Below are 14,730 nucleotides of genomic sequence, written 5' to 3' on the forward strand. Positions count from 1 at the left end.
TCAATGGCAACAACCTTCACAGAGCTTGTCCTCCAAATGAACAGCAGGTTTTCTCTAAAGGCCTTGTGGAGCTATGGGGTTATTCAATATACATAATTGTTTCCCTAGAAAAGAAATCTCCAGAGACAGTTAGTTTTATCTACTGTACACACAACTAGATTGCCTTATGGCATTTTATTCTGCAGATTAATGGAGGGTTGTTTAAATTCATACCGTTGGCTTCTATAGTATGATGCTGAATCATGTTTCTAAGTAAGCATGAGAATTAGTAAGGACAGACAACACGTATTTTGAGTTAATAAAAGTTTCCTTTTTAAAAGACTTGCCAACTTGAATGATTTTTCTTGTTTTAAAATCCAGTATGGACAGATTAGAAGACAGCTCATCAAATAACCATTGTAGGGAACTGAAGAACCTCCAAGAGTTAGTGAAGACTTTCAAGAAAGTGCAATAAAATTATGAATTTATTACAGTTAAATGGCATTTATCAAGATCCTAGACATTGCTAAAGGGCAGGTAGAACACTAGAAAATTAGTGATAATTACATTACTTTACTAGGTGATAATTACATTACTTTAATGTAACTAGGAAAGTATCTATTTACTACTTTCCCTGTGCTCTATTATTCTGTTTTCTTTCCTGACTAGCTCTCTCCCAAACTTTATCCCTACCGATCTCCTTCATGGAAGATCAAAGATAAAGAACAGGTTGTTCTTCGTTTGGGACCTAAGTATGGTTTTCACCCATTTCAGAGGACTTTCTTGCTTCATTCTCTTATGAGGTCTAATCCAGTATGAAACAAAATCCTTTGCTGCATGACACTGCAAATTGGGTATGCTTTAACCTAAATTAGCCCCTGGGATTATGCTGCAGAGAAATAAAAAGAGATACAAGTTTAATTATCCCCCTCCCCATTACAAATCACTTTAAAACCAATTCATACAACATATTACTGCAGTGTGGCCCTTGGGATACTTTCCTTGTTTCTCATTTTCTTGTCATTATATTCTTTTATAATTACACAAGGAAGTTGCCAGTACTGCTTTGCATCGGCTTCCCACAAGAAATATCAAATGTGGCATAGAACAAAGATTCATACAGGTGTTCACATATATATACTTTTTAAAGGCAATTTCCTCTCACAAAAGGAATTTGCTGTAGGACACCTAAGAATAGTGAAGAGAGACATGTTTTGATGCATCCATGGCTATCTCAGTATAGGATAAGGGCCTGCACAACAAAGAGGAAGGTTATGACTTTATCCTTCTCTTTTTAGTAGGGCCTCTTGAAGACTGTCTGGTGTGTTCAGGCCTATCTCAGTATTGTCCACTTGGAGGGGCCCCAGGGTTGTGGTGAGCAGTTGGCAAAGCCAGACAGGACACGTAATGTGGAGTCAGCAGGCACGTGGCTCACCTGGACATACTCATCAGGCTTTCTGGCTGAAATGTTTCAGTCGTGACTCAAGGGGGAAAAGACAAAACTGAAGGAAGTTCAGAACTGAAACCCTGCAATATTTCCATTAGGAAACACTGAAACACAGTGAGTGAATGTGTGGAATGGGTTGGTTTCAAAACCTGTGCTCTTAATGAGACTAAGCCACTTAAATTCAGGACTCTTAAAGCTGGTGTTTCTCTGTGAGTTAAGTGTCTAGTCTTCCATTACAGCTATGGTAGAGTGTGATTCAACTGATGAGCTGCTAGTAAGGCCTCATCAAGTGCTGAACCAGGTGCCAAAACATAAGCACTTGGTGTGATATTAGCAGTGCCACTGGATGAACAGGTCTTTTTAATTAAGCACAGACATTGCTGTCAAACTTCAGGTGAGCTGCTCTGTAGGCCTTGAAGACAATTTTCACAGGAGCTGCAATTTGAATATCTAGCGTCACTTTATTTACTTGAGGAAAATCCTTCTGATATCCAGCTACTACTCCAAGGACTGCTGTAGGTTCTCTGTTGCATCTGCATCTGCTGCATCTCTGCAGGTATCTCATATACCAAGAACATCTCAGCTTAAACAAGGTACCTAAGGTTTGGTAACTGAATCTTGCGCTGTCTCTCCATGGACCATAACAAGAGCATGACTGCCTGCCTCACACATATGTGTCTTCACCTGAAACACAATCCTGCTCAAGCTGCCAGAAATCTAGGTAAGCAAAACATGATCCTTATCCTAGTCCTTATTTTTCACTAGCAGGCAGTAAGGAATGATGCTAACAAGACCTATTAATTTGAGACTTTTTGTGACAGCAAATGACATGCTGGCAGTATGAACATGCTGCGTGCACCAGAATTGGAGGCACGAGGGCTTTGAGACTCAGCTTGTTCCTCAGGCTCAGGGACAAGTTTCCCAGGCTATGCTCAAGACAAGTCAGATGGAGAATCTCTTGGCTTTAAGGAAAACCGCCTGGAAAATAGGCAACCCCTGTTCAGTGTCACTTTGTTGCCAGAGATCTAGAAACTTAACCCTGAAAAAACTGACCTCAACCTTAAAATCTGGGGGGCTACTTTGGGCACCATGTCTCATGTTGTAGGAAACTTACACATGGGGAAATCAGATGGCCTGACACTCGCTGCGTGAGTGAAGTCAGAACTGAAAACCTGCATACCTTCCAAGTTGTGAAGTTTGACTGTTTCCATTCAATTTGGCAAAGGAAAGAATATAATGGAAATGCTTTGCTTTTATTAGATCTTTGTCCTTCAAATAAAATAAATAAATAAATATCATTGCTCTGTAAAATTTCCAATGAGATCCAGTGTAACACTCTGATCAGTGATCAGGAGAGAAAAGAAAATCTCATTTTCATTTGCAAACAGTGGGATTAATGGCACAGTTATCTAAGTGGCAGCTGAAAATATGGATCAAAGTTACCCATCTTCTACCCAAACTTCTGTTTTAATTAATAGGTTGTGTTACATGTAATGATAAGAACCCAAAAGCAGTTTCCAAGTTGTTCACAAATATTGCAGTATGCTTCTGAAATAACAGCTGACCTTATTTATAATCTCTTCCCATAATGTTTTGTTTTCTCTGTATAGAGTTAGATATCTAAGAATGTACAATAAGCGCTTTATTTGCTGCATTATTTAGTTGTATAAGGATAATAATCTTAGGCTTAGAACTTGAGAAAACCACCAATTTTTTTTCTAGAAATTTTAGCTTTTATGGGGAAACTTCAAAATATGAAAAGACTAAAGTTAAAAAAGCAAATATTTTGATTCAAAATGGGGCTGTGGTTGTCTCTTCTCTCTCTTCTCCACAGGCCAAGTTCTTAATTTCATATATGTGATGATAGATATTTTTTCTCTCTCTGGCTAGAAAGTTGGGAAAGGGTTTGTATTTTTTAAGTGAGTATCCCTTTAGTTCTCCGTCCATTACTTGTTTATAAAACATGGATTCCATTAAGCTGTGATATGATCAAGAAATATCATCAGATAATTTATGAAGCAGTCTTTGAAATTCATCAGATAAAATATTTGAAAAATAGACTCTTTTAAGATAAGAGTAATGTTAGCCAACTAATGTTTCTTAAAAAGACAATGGGGTAAGAAGATATCAAATGTTTTTCTGGGATGGTATAGATATGCTAACTCATTTCAGTTTACAGATATTATCATTGGAATGGGTAAAAGGCTTGGTACAAAAATTTGAATAGCCTGCCTATTCAATCACCAGCTATTTGAAATTCATAAACTGAGTCAACATCAGGCAGCTTCCTTTCTCCTCCCAACAGACAAGGGAACCAGCAGGAGAAACATATGTTTTGTTCAAGATGTCAGTCCCAGTATGTAACATGCTTAAAATAAGGATCTTAAACCACAGCACATCATCTGCTTCATGTCCAAACTTGTGGTTCCTGTCTATCTATACCACCTATCTTTTATGAAGCAAGTTTTCTGGCCCATGGCTTCTCATTTTTTTGTTGTTATTTGTTTTGTTGTTGTTGTTGTTTGTTTGTTTTTGTTTTGTTTTGTTTTGTTTCTTTGTACGGAGATTGTCTAAAAGGGCATGGACTGAGACATGTCAGTGCAACATGGAAGTGTGAAGAGAAATTTTGTACCCCTGAAAAGCTGGTGTGGATGCTCCACTGAGAGCACCAGGTACAGAATGAAGCCAAAATCACATACTACAGCAGAGCTCAACCAGCATAAGGCCACTAGGTGCTGTCAGTAAAAGCACACATAAATTGTAAATTTTCTGAAAGTGGTTAATGTATTCTGGGAGAGAACAGAACATGTTTACCAAGACTCACAAACACCAACACCCACTCCCAATTGTTTTTGCTACATATTGAAGGCTAAGTGCAGGCCCTGAGGACTTGTCACTGAATATGGAAACAATACTTTCTGGTCAATGATGCTCATGATTCACCAGAATGTCACAGAATGACATTTTGAAATGTTGAGTAATGTTGAAGAATATGTAGAAAAGTGCAAAGAATTCAGAAGCATTTTCTTTAGCTTTCAGTGATTTCCTTATTTTAACTTTGTAGTTTCACATAAAAGACATGCTCTGGAGTAGAGCTGAAGAAATAATTATGGGTTTTTCTGTTTATAATTTTGGTCATGTAAAATTCTACACTCACAGCAACCTGAAAAGTGAAAGGTTCTGAGCTGTTTTTGTTGTTGTTGTTGTTTTGTTTTCCGTTCTTTTGTTTTTTTTTTTTCTTTCTTAAATTGTTTATTGGTGGAGTACAAGGGGAATGGACAACAGACAGTGGCCAGACTCTCACACTTTCACTAAGTTAAATTTTCTAATGCTGTTTTCGGAGATAGAACACGCTTAAAAGTGGATCAAAGTCTAATCCAATAGAATATTACTTACGTTCTTAAGTTTAGAACAGGTCTCATCTCACCCTCAGCAACTGTCCTGTTGTATTGGAGCAACTTTATTTAGCTTGTTTGCTTTGATTTCTGAGAATGTAGTGTAATATGATTACTTGGAGTATCCAACGATTAAAGTAGTCAAATAAAAAATGAAAATAAATCCCGAAGAATATAAGTACTGTCAAGCACAGTACTATAAATCAAACTGCTTTTTAAGAACCCTTACAATCTCTTCAAATACCAGTCTACCATATGTCAGAAAAGTTATTTCTAAAGGACAGTCTGCCTTTGGTGTGCTAACAAAGGGAGAAATGACAGGGAGATATGAAAAAAAAATAAATAAAATGTTGGGCCAGTCAGGAATTCTAGACTACTACTTTGAAAGAGGTATAAAAGAATGGCTGAAAATTTTAGCTGGGAAACTACAAATAAAACTTCAAATAATATTTTAATTGTACAAAAATATGAAGAGTAAGAAGAAGAAGAAAAAAAAATACATTAATACCCCAATAAAATATACAGCAGCAAATATCAACTGAGCCTTTATGAAACGAGCAATTACTTGTGCTATGTAGGAAAGGGAAGTCACAGACTAGAATTATTCTCTTCCAACAGGGAAGAACAAATGCTTTTAGGCTGAAAGACGCTGACAGAAACAGTCATGAGAAAATAGTCTGTTTAGGAGAAATCATGACTACTTCAATAACGTTCTTAAGGTGGGAAAGGACAGTTGATTTTAAAATAGTACACATATTCAAATCCAATAATATGTCAGAAAAGATACCTGTATGGATAGGTCTGGAATTCATTTACAAGAAGGTATCCAAGTGGACAGAAGAGACTCCTACTACCATGGGTAAATATTTAACCTGGGTAACATTAACTCAAATAAATTTTTCATCTACTGTCTCTGCAAAGGGTAAGCATCAGGACTTTGAGGCAATCATGCTCTGCCCAAACCTAAGTTGCCAGAGTAGTGCCTCTGGACGGGAGTGCCTCAGACCTCCTCCTCCTCTTCAGACTAGTGAATAAATCCTCCCTTGGAGTAAAGTGTATTCTGTACCCAAAGACTGACATAAAGCTACAAAGGAGGTTGTACTAATAGCACATGATCAGATTATTCTAATCAGCAATATAACATGAAAAATGGGCTATTAATTTACCAGTTAAAAATGATGGGGCCAAGATTCCAACAAGAGGAAAGGTTGATAGTCAAGTTGTAAACTTTGGAAAACATCATTATGTCATTGAAACAGCAATAAAGGATCCTTAACTACAGAAACTCAAACAGTTATGTTTTAATTCCAAGTATCAGGAACTACAAGGGACTGCATCCAGTGAAGAACTAGGAGATAAGATATTACAACCCCTGCTGTTTCTGCAAACATTTTTTATTAGGTAGAGAAGCAAAGGAATTAGACCAAAGGGAATGAGTTTCTGGAAGCTATTTAGCAACCATAAACCAGCAAAGGAGCAGGGAATTCTAGTTACATTGCACGGTATTAAAGTTGTTTTTTCTCTTTGCCTTTTTCTCCCCAAACAGCTCTTCAATATGAAAAATGACTCTGTCAGCAGAGACTCCTTGTAACCCACCCTGATCAGCAACCTTCATTGCTTTATTGAGATAAACTAGCAGTATGCAACCAAGTCATGTCATGTAAGTCAAATTAGATACTCAGAAACATGGCTTTGTCACATGCAAATAGAAAATAGGCAACAAATCTAGATCCACCCTGTCAAACAAATTAGCAATGAGCAGCCAGTTTGGAACTGTCTTTGATTCAATTACTCTCAGGTGAAGTGCAAAATGATTGACTGACTAAAAAAAAAACTTTTAAATTGTTTTGGACGGTATTGTTATTATGAACACTAATTATTCCTACCTTTCTCTAAAGTAAGCTATATTTCTTGGTTACATATGATAAACAGAGAATGATGATCACCTTAATTTATGGTCTATTTTACTCTTATGAAGGAAGAGAATAAAGCTTATTATCTTCACTTAAGCCTTATTTAATAAACATCCTTCCAAACATTTTAATAGATTCCTTTTTTGTTGGAAAATAAGATTTTAGGTCAGAACTGAAGAATTTTACAAGAAAACATCAAATGTTATGAAATGTGTAAATCAAAATAACATGAAATATGGTGTGTTCCAACTTTTTTTTTTCATTTCTTTCTGACTTTGTTTGATATTTTCTAAGTTAAATAGAGAAGAGTCATACATTGTCCATGATGTTTTATTGCTTCAAAACAAAGATTTCATTAACTCATATTCTATCAAATTCTTGAACTAAAATTTATCAGACTGTCTTTCCATGACATTTCAATAATTTAATCATTCAGTGATATCCAATACTGTCTGCATCATAAGTCTCTAAATCACTCAGAGCTTTGGGTTTAGAGATCTCTCAGCAGATTCCCAAACCCTCACTCTCCAAGGTAGGACCTTGGTGGTACCTCCACCTTTTTTTTTTTTTTTTTGATTGTTTGTTTGCTGTTTTCTTAATTTAACCATTTCCTTTAAAAAGTATTAAAAGCTAATGAATGCTTTGCTTAAATGCTTGCTTTGAGCCAGGCAGAACATCTATGAATCTGGGTTCCTAGCTTTCAACACCATGCCATGACCTGCCCAAGACACTCTGAGCAGGGTCCTTCTCAGTGCTGCTGCAGCCAGCTGTTGTGGATTCAGATCTTCTCAGAGGTCAGGGAATCATGTTCTAATTCTGCACATCGTGAATTCATTGCTAAGCCTCTGAATAAATACTTTCTATCCCTTCTACCATTTTTGTGGCTTACAGATATCTTGACCACTATCAGTGGACACTTGTCAGTATAAGCTTTCCTTTTTCTTTGTCAGCATCCATCCTACCTTTTGAATCTTGTTCTTCCTTTTGGGTTATTTTTGAATGCCCTTTTCTTCTCCCTCCATAATCAGTTAAAAATTTGATGTCAGATTTAATGGTTGGAAGGGTTGTTTCAGAAAAAGGAAAATCAGAAAGTTTTATAGTCTCTTTGAGTCTATTTTTTCCTCTCAAATGAACAGAAAAATCAATTATTAGCTAGCATTATACAGCAATTCATGCCTCTGTAATGATCCACTCTCTCTATAGACAAAGAAAAAATAAGCTTCTAAGCTACATGCAGGAGAGCTAACCTGTAATCATTAGCTCCAGAAGTGCTGAATCTTCCCAACTGGGCTAAGTGGAGAATCTCCATTAGTTGTCACTGGGGAGGTATACATTCTCTTTGCAGGACAGCAAACATAAATGGAATAACCACAAAAAAAACTGAGCAGGACTGAAACTGCACACAGAGAAAGGTGACTGAGTCTGCTTTCCAGCCTCTTTATTTCCCATCTTTCCATTAGGGACTTATGTCAAAAATATGTGTTCTGGATGGGAAGAAAAAAAAAACAAGAAAAAAACTTTTCACCCAGTGGGAAGATTGCTATTAAGAGACAGGCAGCAGAAATAATTCATGTCAGCTTGATATCAGAAGCTTCTTACCAGATCCCTACTTCCACTAACTAGTTTCCCCACAGAACAAACATTTCCAGTGCCTATTAACAGTAGGAGGGAATTGCCATGAGTATTTGTGCCTACATGTAAATTCAATGTTTCAAACATCAGTCAGACCAAAATCTATAAAAGTACACATCTTGCAGAAAAAAAAGATTTTACTTTTTTTTTTTTTTTTTTTTTTTTTAACCAACCTACCAAAAACAGTTCTGCACTGGTTTAAAGATTTTTCCCTTAAAAAGACCTTTAGCTTAGGGAAATTTGCTGCTTCAAAACCAGTGAAATAATGCCAATGTTTGTATGACATAGACAATAAAATGCTATCCCTGCCCAGCAGAATCAGTGTGAAGGTGAGAAGAGCTAGCCCTTAGAGAGAAAGAGATGCCAGAACACAAAATGTGTGAAGGTGAGGTCTCTAACGGCACATACTCATCTCATTCAGGTGGGAACATCTCCTTACACATCTCCCCAGAAAATCTCATCCCTGCTACCCTGCCCCTTCCTCCCTAGGTCCTGGATCCAAGTTCTTCCCTGCCCTCTGCTGAGCCATCCCCACCCCAGCACTTCCCTTTGCCCCCTCCCCATTTCAGCATGCATCATCCAGGCTCCCTTTCCCTGCCATCAGGTTCCTCCCTGCCTTCCTTTCTGTTCCCCAAAGTCTCAGGTTTCCTCTCTCAGTCCTCCTCCATTTGTTTTCCCACATACAAACATGTGTTTTGAATTTTTTGGCACGCCAATAACAAAGTCCCACTTTTTCACCATACATTATTTCATCATAGATAGTAAGCGTAGAATCAGAGAACTTTATTCATCAAAGCACACAAGTTTGGGCTTCTTTCAAGCAAATCCAAATCCAGATTTCCAGTGGATTATATACACTTATATGAAAGTTACAACATTGTGTTGGGAATTCAACACGTTTTTTCTTTATATATATATATATATTTTTTTTTTTCCTGCTCTCAATATATCTTATTATGTGAAAACAGATAGAACTCAGGTATTTTGATATATATCTCACTGAAGAAACTTAATGCAAATCTGGCAACATGTACTACCAGCTGCATGCAACTACAGAACTATTTCCATTTTGGAGTAAAAATAAAAATCTAGAGAGATTAAATCTGAGTGGTTACTTGCTAGTTAGGAATAAGAATGAGAAATAAAAATTATAGGGGAAAGGAGACAGGCCGCAACTTTAATTATATGCTTCCAGATTTATTGGTGCTTGTTTATTTTGTAAGTAATATTTTGTGCAAGAAATGCAATATTTTGACAGATGCAAATGTTTGTGGGAGGACCTGCAGAGGTGAGATGGGTGAAGGTTTCTGCTGATTTTAGTGTACACAATTTCAGCCTTCATGTTTTGCTGACCTTTATCTTCTACTGCTGTTCATAAGCAAACTGGCCTTATCCTTACTTCAATTCAACTGCAGCAACCAGATCCATTAAGTCACAAAGGCTGTCAGAAAAGTAAACCTTCCAGAATAATTTCAGATGTGGGAGTTAGCTAACCTGGGTAGTCAGCTAATAGAAATAACTTGCTTCTGTCAAGCTACAACTTATATGCGCTCTGTTTTGTGTTTGATGAGGAAAAAAAAAGATAGGAATTTTGCTATCAATGGCACCTGTAATTAACAGGAACATCTTCCTGGAAGATGCTGACATGATTACTGTCAGCATCTTCTTACGCAGGTATCCCTGTGAAGGGCTCTGTAGTACTCCTGCTATTATGCACACTATAAATTGGTGTAGTTTTATTCTTGGAACCATTCTCAAATGTCAGGATTTTCCATAGCTTTATTGCAAACATTACAGTGAGAGTTTAGGCTAATTCCCTGAACCTCATTTTTTAAATACTCTGGGATAAGAAATTGGACACAGCAGTCTTTCTCGATAGCCAGGTCTCTTCTCTTCTCCATGTCAATACAAAGCTATCCTGCAGTATAACATGTACAGTTGTGCTTGCTTAAGCCACAGCAGCTAACTATGTCAGTTGGTTAAAATTTCTTGGGTGAAAGATCAGAAATAAGAACTTCACAGCTGCAGGATGACAAGCTGAAAGTGATGAAGGAGAAGAAAAAAAAAAAAAAAGCATAATTTTTGCCCAATTCCTGCTTCTTCCAACCTAATGTAATGTGGTATAAGAAGTTCCACAAGTTTGTTTCTTAATCCTGTCCTGGGAAGCCACTGAAATCTGAAATTCTGGGGCAAAAAAACTGTGTGTGGGTAATCTGTGATGTCCTGTGATTAAGTTGTTCGTTCAGTCTCATTCTCTCTCTTCCCTCAGCTAAAATCTTAGAAATTGCTGTCATTTAGAGTCACTCAGGAGCTCTCTATACACAGCGCACATGAAGCCATCAGTCCTGCCCTCAGTGTATAAGTAAGCTTGGACAATTAGCTAGGTGGACTGCCTCACCTGTGGGACTACATTGGTTTCATTAACAGCTTCTGCACATTACTGCATTTTACCATATAGATATATCCTCAATCTTTATGTCCAAAGAAGGGCAATGAGGCTGGTAAGTTGTCTAGAGAACAAGTCTTATGAAGAGCAGATAACCATTTTTCTTCTGCTTGATTCTGTCTCCTGCAACTGATGTTTTAAAGGCTGTATTGCTTCATTTTCCAATCCTCTTGTCTTGGGCAGATCCACACTATCCATTTTTAGAAAACAGACATCCATGGGCAAAGAGAAAACCCACCACATGTTGGAATGTGGTATCACACCAATGGCATATAATGGTTAAAGATGCCCAGTCCACATCCAGAGATAGCAGGGAAGGATGGCTAAGAATGAGTCCATCTGTGTCTATTTTGGCAAGATTGCCAAGCACTTTGGTTATTTAAATCTCTGCTTCTGGCTCCCCTAAAGCACTCAAATCCTATCTCTTTACCCTCTTTCCAAGGTTATATTTCTTCTCCATGTCAAGGAGTTGTCTTCTACATTTTGTCCTCTGGCCCTACAGCCAAAGTGCTTTGCTAGCCATTACCAAATGCCAGAATGTCCTGTCACCTTTTATCATAAATATGAATTACTTGGGGAAAAAAATAATAAATTTAAAAATAATAAATAAAAACCTTCTTGTTTCCTGGATTCACTCTTTACATTTGGCCAAAGTGATGGGATAGCCTCTTTCTGTGCACCTCTGACATTTCAACTGAAATATATAAGAATAAGCCAGTCTTCTTCCTGGTATGAAGTCAGAATATGTAAAGTCTATAGTGAGGCATTATCTTCAAAGAAGCCACCCATTTTTTCCAGGATAAGTGTTATACTGTAACAGGGCACTGAGAGAGAGCTGACAAGTCTATATAAAATTCATCAGAGTCCATTCAGAATAAAAGCATTTTTAAAGACCTTTTCTTGGGGTTGCTCAGATAAAATCATTTTAAAAAAAAAAAAGAGTTGAAAAAGTTATTGCTACAGTAAACATGAATTAAGTTTAATAGCCTTCTGCCCTCAACTTTAGGCCTCAAGTGCTCTTAAGAGGTCAATAAAACATTCTCTTCACTATAGTCTGTCAAACAATGCAGACAAGGCAGGTGAAGGTTCTCAAATAAGTATAGAGAAGTCTTGAACTAAGCAAATAAACAAGAAAAAAACAATGCCACATGACAATATGTGTACCTGAGATTCTTTGTTTTCCAGGTACCATGTGGAACTGCAATTGTTCAGCTATTAATAACTCACAGTTAAAGAAATGCAGACCTCGAGCTGGACAGAACTAGCTTTAGGAAAACAAATAAAAAAAAGAAATAGTATCTAACATATATAAAAAGTACTATATATAATAAAGTTGAATGTAACATAGCTGTAAAGCAATGAAGAATGGGTAAAGTGTAAAAGCATATTAGCAAACATATAAGAAGAACCACTGGTGGTTCCTAGAGCAAGGGAGAAAAAACTGTGGACATGTACATTCGATTCATCCCGGGGCAGGACTCCACATGCTGACAACTTCCAGTAACACCTTCCATAACCACCACTGAAGTGAAACTACCAGCCTCAAGACCCAGAGGAGAAAGGGAGGAGTATGCAGAACACAAGAAAAAAGAATAGAAACAAGGAAGTGTGTATATAACAATTTTGACTGCCTTGTTATGATTATTGAAATCTTTTTAGTGTATTCTTTATTTTTCTGTAGTAATAGATCTGGACTAGCAATGATTAGACTATTAAGATTTCAATTATGCTAAGAATTAATTCTTTGCTTTAAATGTATATGGTGTGCTTCATCTTTGCCTGTAAATAAGGTTTTGAGTATAACACCTTCTCTAATTCGTGTACCAGACCCCTCTGTGAATAGCCCCTCTTTATCTTCAGAGAAACCTCTGCATAGTTAAAGATGAGCTGCTACTCTGTTCCCCTGAAGATGCCCCTTTCACAGGCTAAGCACACCCTAGTCCCTTCTCTCAGCCTCTTCACACAGGACAAATATTCAAGCCCCCAATCATCTTGGGTACCCTCTGCTGAATTCTCTGATTTGTCAGTGTCTTGCTTGTACTGATGGGCCCCAAAATGGGCTTCAGATATCGTCTAATGAGTGCTGAGCTAAGGGGAGTTATCATTTCCCTAGATGCGGTGCCTGTGCTTCTGTTTGTGCATCCCAGGGTGCTGTTGGATCTTGCAGCTGCCAGGGCTCATGGGAGCTCTTGTGCAACTTCTCTCTTCCACATTTCACAGGGCTGTGTCTGCAAAGCTGCAGACAGTGTATCATTGATGTGGGGTTGGAGGGCTTCCTTCCCAGGTGCTGGACTTTGCACTTGTCTGTGCTAAATTGCAAGGAGTTTCCATGCAGGCCATTCCTCCATGTGCCATTCATTCCCCCTTCAGGTTGCCGATAAAGATGTTGAACAGGACAGGTCCCAAGACCTGAACTACTTCATTTCTAACCAACCTCCAGATAGAGCACAACCCATTAACCACTTAGCGCAATTATCCAAACAGATTTTCACCAGGTTTTGCACTCATTTGGAATGTAAAGTCCTAGTTTGGATAAAAATATACTGTAAGTCTCTGTGTCAAAAGCCTGGCTAGTCAGGGTAAATGACATTCACTGTTCTCCCCTCATCCACAAATCTAGTCACTTAGTAAATCTGTGCTGACTGTTTCCAAGAACAACTACTTTTATACACTCAGATACACACTCCAAGATGATTCACTCCAAAATTTTCCCAAGGATCAAAATGAGGGTGACCAATTTGGATTGGTCCTTGGACTGCCTTTTTGGCCTATTTTCAAGATGGGAATAACGTGTTTGTTGTTGTTGTTGTTGTTGTTGTTGTTTTGTTTGTTTGTTGTTGTTTTTGTTTTTCAGTTTTCAGGGTCTCCACACCTTCAAACTCTAGGACTTCTCAATCATGATTGAGAGGATCTTCATGATGACACCAGCTGGCACTTTTAGAAGCCTCACGCAATACAGAGATGTGAGAGGGACTCTTGCTGAACCTGACCAATGAAGTCTCAGTCTTCACTTCTAAGGGATCCTCAATGCTTCCAGTCCTTATTTTCCTGCAGGTTTAAAGAAAGCAGTACAAAATATTCTTGCATTTGCCCCAGGCATTCTTCCTACAGGAGCTCCATTTCAGAGATCAGACACATTGAACCTGAACTACATGAACTACATGAACTAAATGAACTACATGAACTGATAGCAAAAGAGTCATAAGAATTGTAGAGTGGCCAAGAAAGAATGGAAACCACGGCAAGGATCTCTCATCTCTTTCTGGGAGGGTTGACAGCATATTGCTTGTAAGAATTTGAGCAGAAATAATAAAAAATATAAGCAAAGTAACTTCACTATCCATTGTGATTAACTCCTTCTAGTTATCCCACACTGATAGTTTGGGGTTTTGTTAGTTTGCTGTGTAAACTTCTATTTGATATTATTTCACAGAGACTTGTACTTTTATTTCAGTTTGATAAACCAGAAAACTACTTATTTGAAAATTATATTCAATAAGTTTTTCATTTGTCTGATTTCATCACGATTGTATTAGAAAACAGTAGGAAAAAAAAAAGTCTTATGAAGTTCAGCATGTTGTAAAATCATGAATTTGAATGGCTTTGAAGGAACTAATAGACTTTGTCAACCTAAGCAGTGGTGGAATGACAAATGAAAAAAAAAAGTCAAATAGTCAGCAGCTGTCATAAAAAAATCTGTATCAATATTGCTTTAAACTGTACATAGGGTAATAAAAGTGCACTTGAAGCCCCTGTGGAAATTCAGCCTCTACTTTATGACAGTATAATATTTCTAAACACTCCCTTGCTTGTGGAAAAGAATTTTTCTGAATTACTACATGAGTGACTCCTGGGGTATGTGTAAAAATCCCCATGATTCAGAAGTGTGCATGAGTAAATTTAACAGAAAGCTGACTT

At 37.5% G+C, this 14,730-nt stretch overlaps 1 long non-coding RNA gene across 3 annotated transcripts; it reads left to right on the forward strand.

The window, feature by feature from the left end:
- Positions 1-1,536: 1,536 nt before the first annotated feature.
- Positions 1,537-14,421, forward strand: LOC121066373. 3 transcript variants are annotated; one of them, XR_005817719.1, is made up of 4 exons: positions 1,537-2,147; positions 6,368-6,481; positions 7,403-7,528; positions 13,667-14,421. It is a non-coding gene; the product is annotated as an uncharacterized LOC121066373 (long non-coding RNA). The 3 variants fall into 3 exon arrangements; XR_005817718.1 differs by lacking the exon at positions 13,667-14,421 and adding an exon at positions 8,683-8,881; XR_005817717.1 differs by lacking the exon at positions 13,667-14,421 and having other exon boundaries at positions 7,403-7,604.
- Positions 14,422-14,730: the final 309 nt, after the last annotated feature.

This window comes from Cygnus olor, chromosome 2 (assembly GCF_009769625.2).
Source record: "Cygnus olor isolate bCygOlo1 chromosome 2, bCygOlo1.pri.v2, whole genome shotgun sequence".
Lineage (NCBI taxonomy): Eukaryota > Metazoa > Chordata > Aves > Anseriformes > Anatidae > Cygnus > Cygnus olor.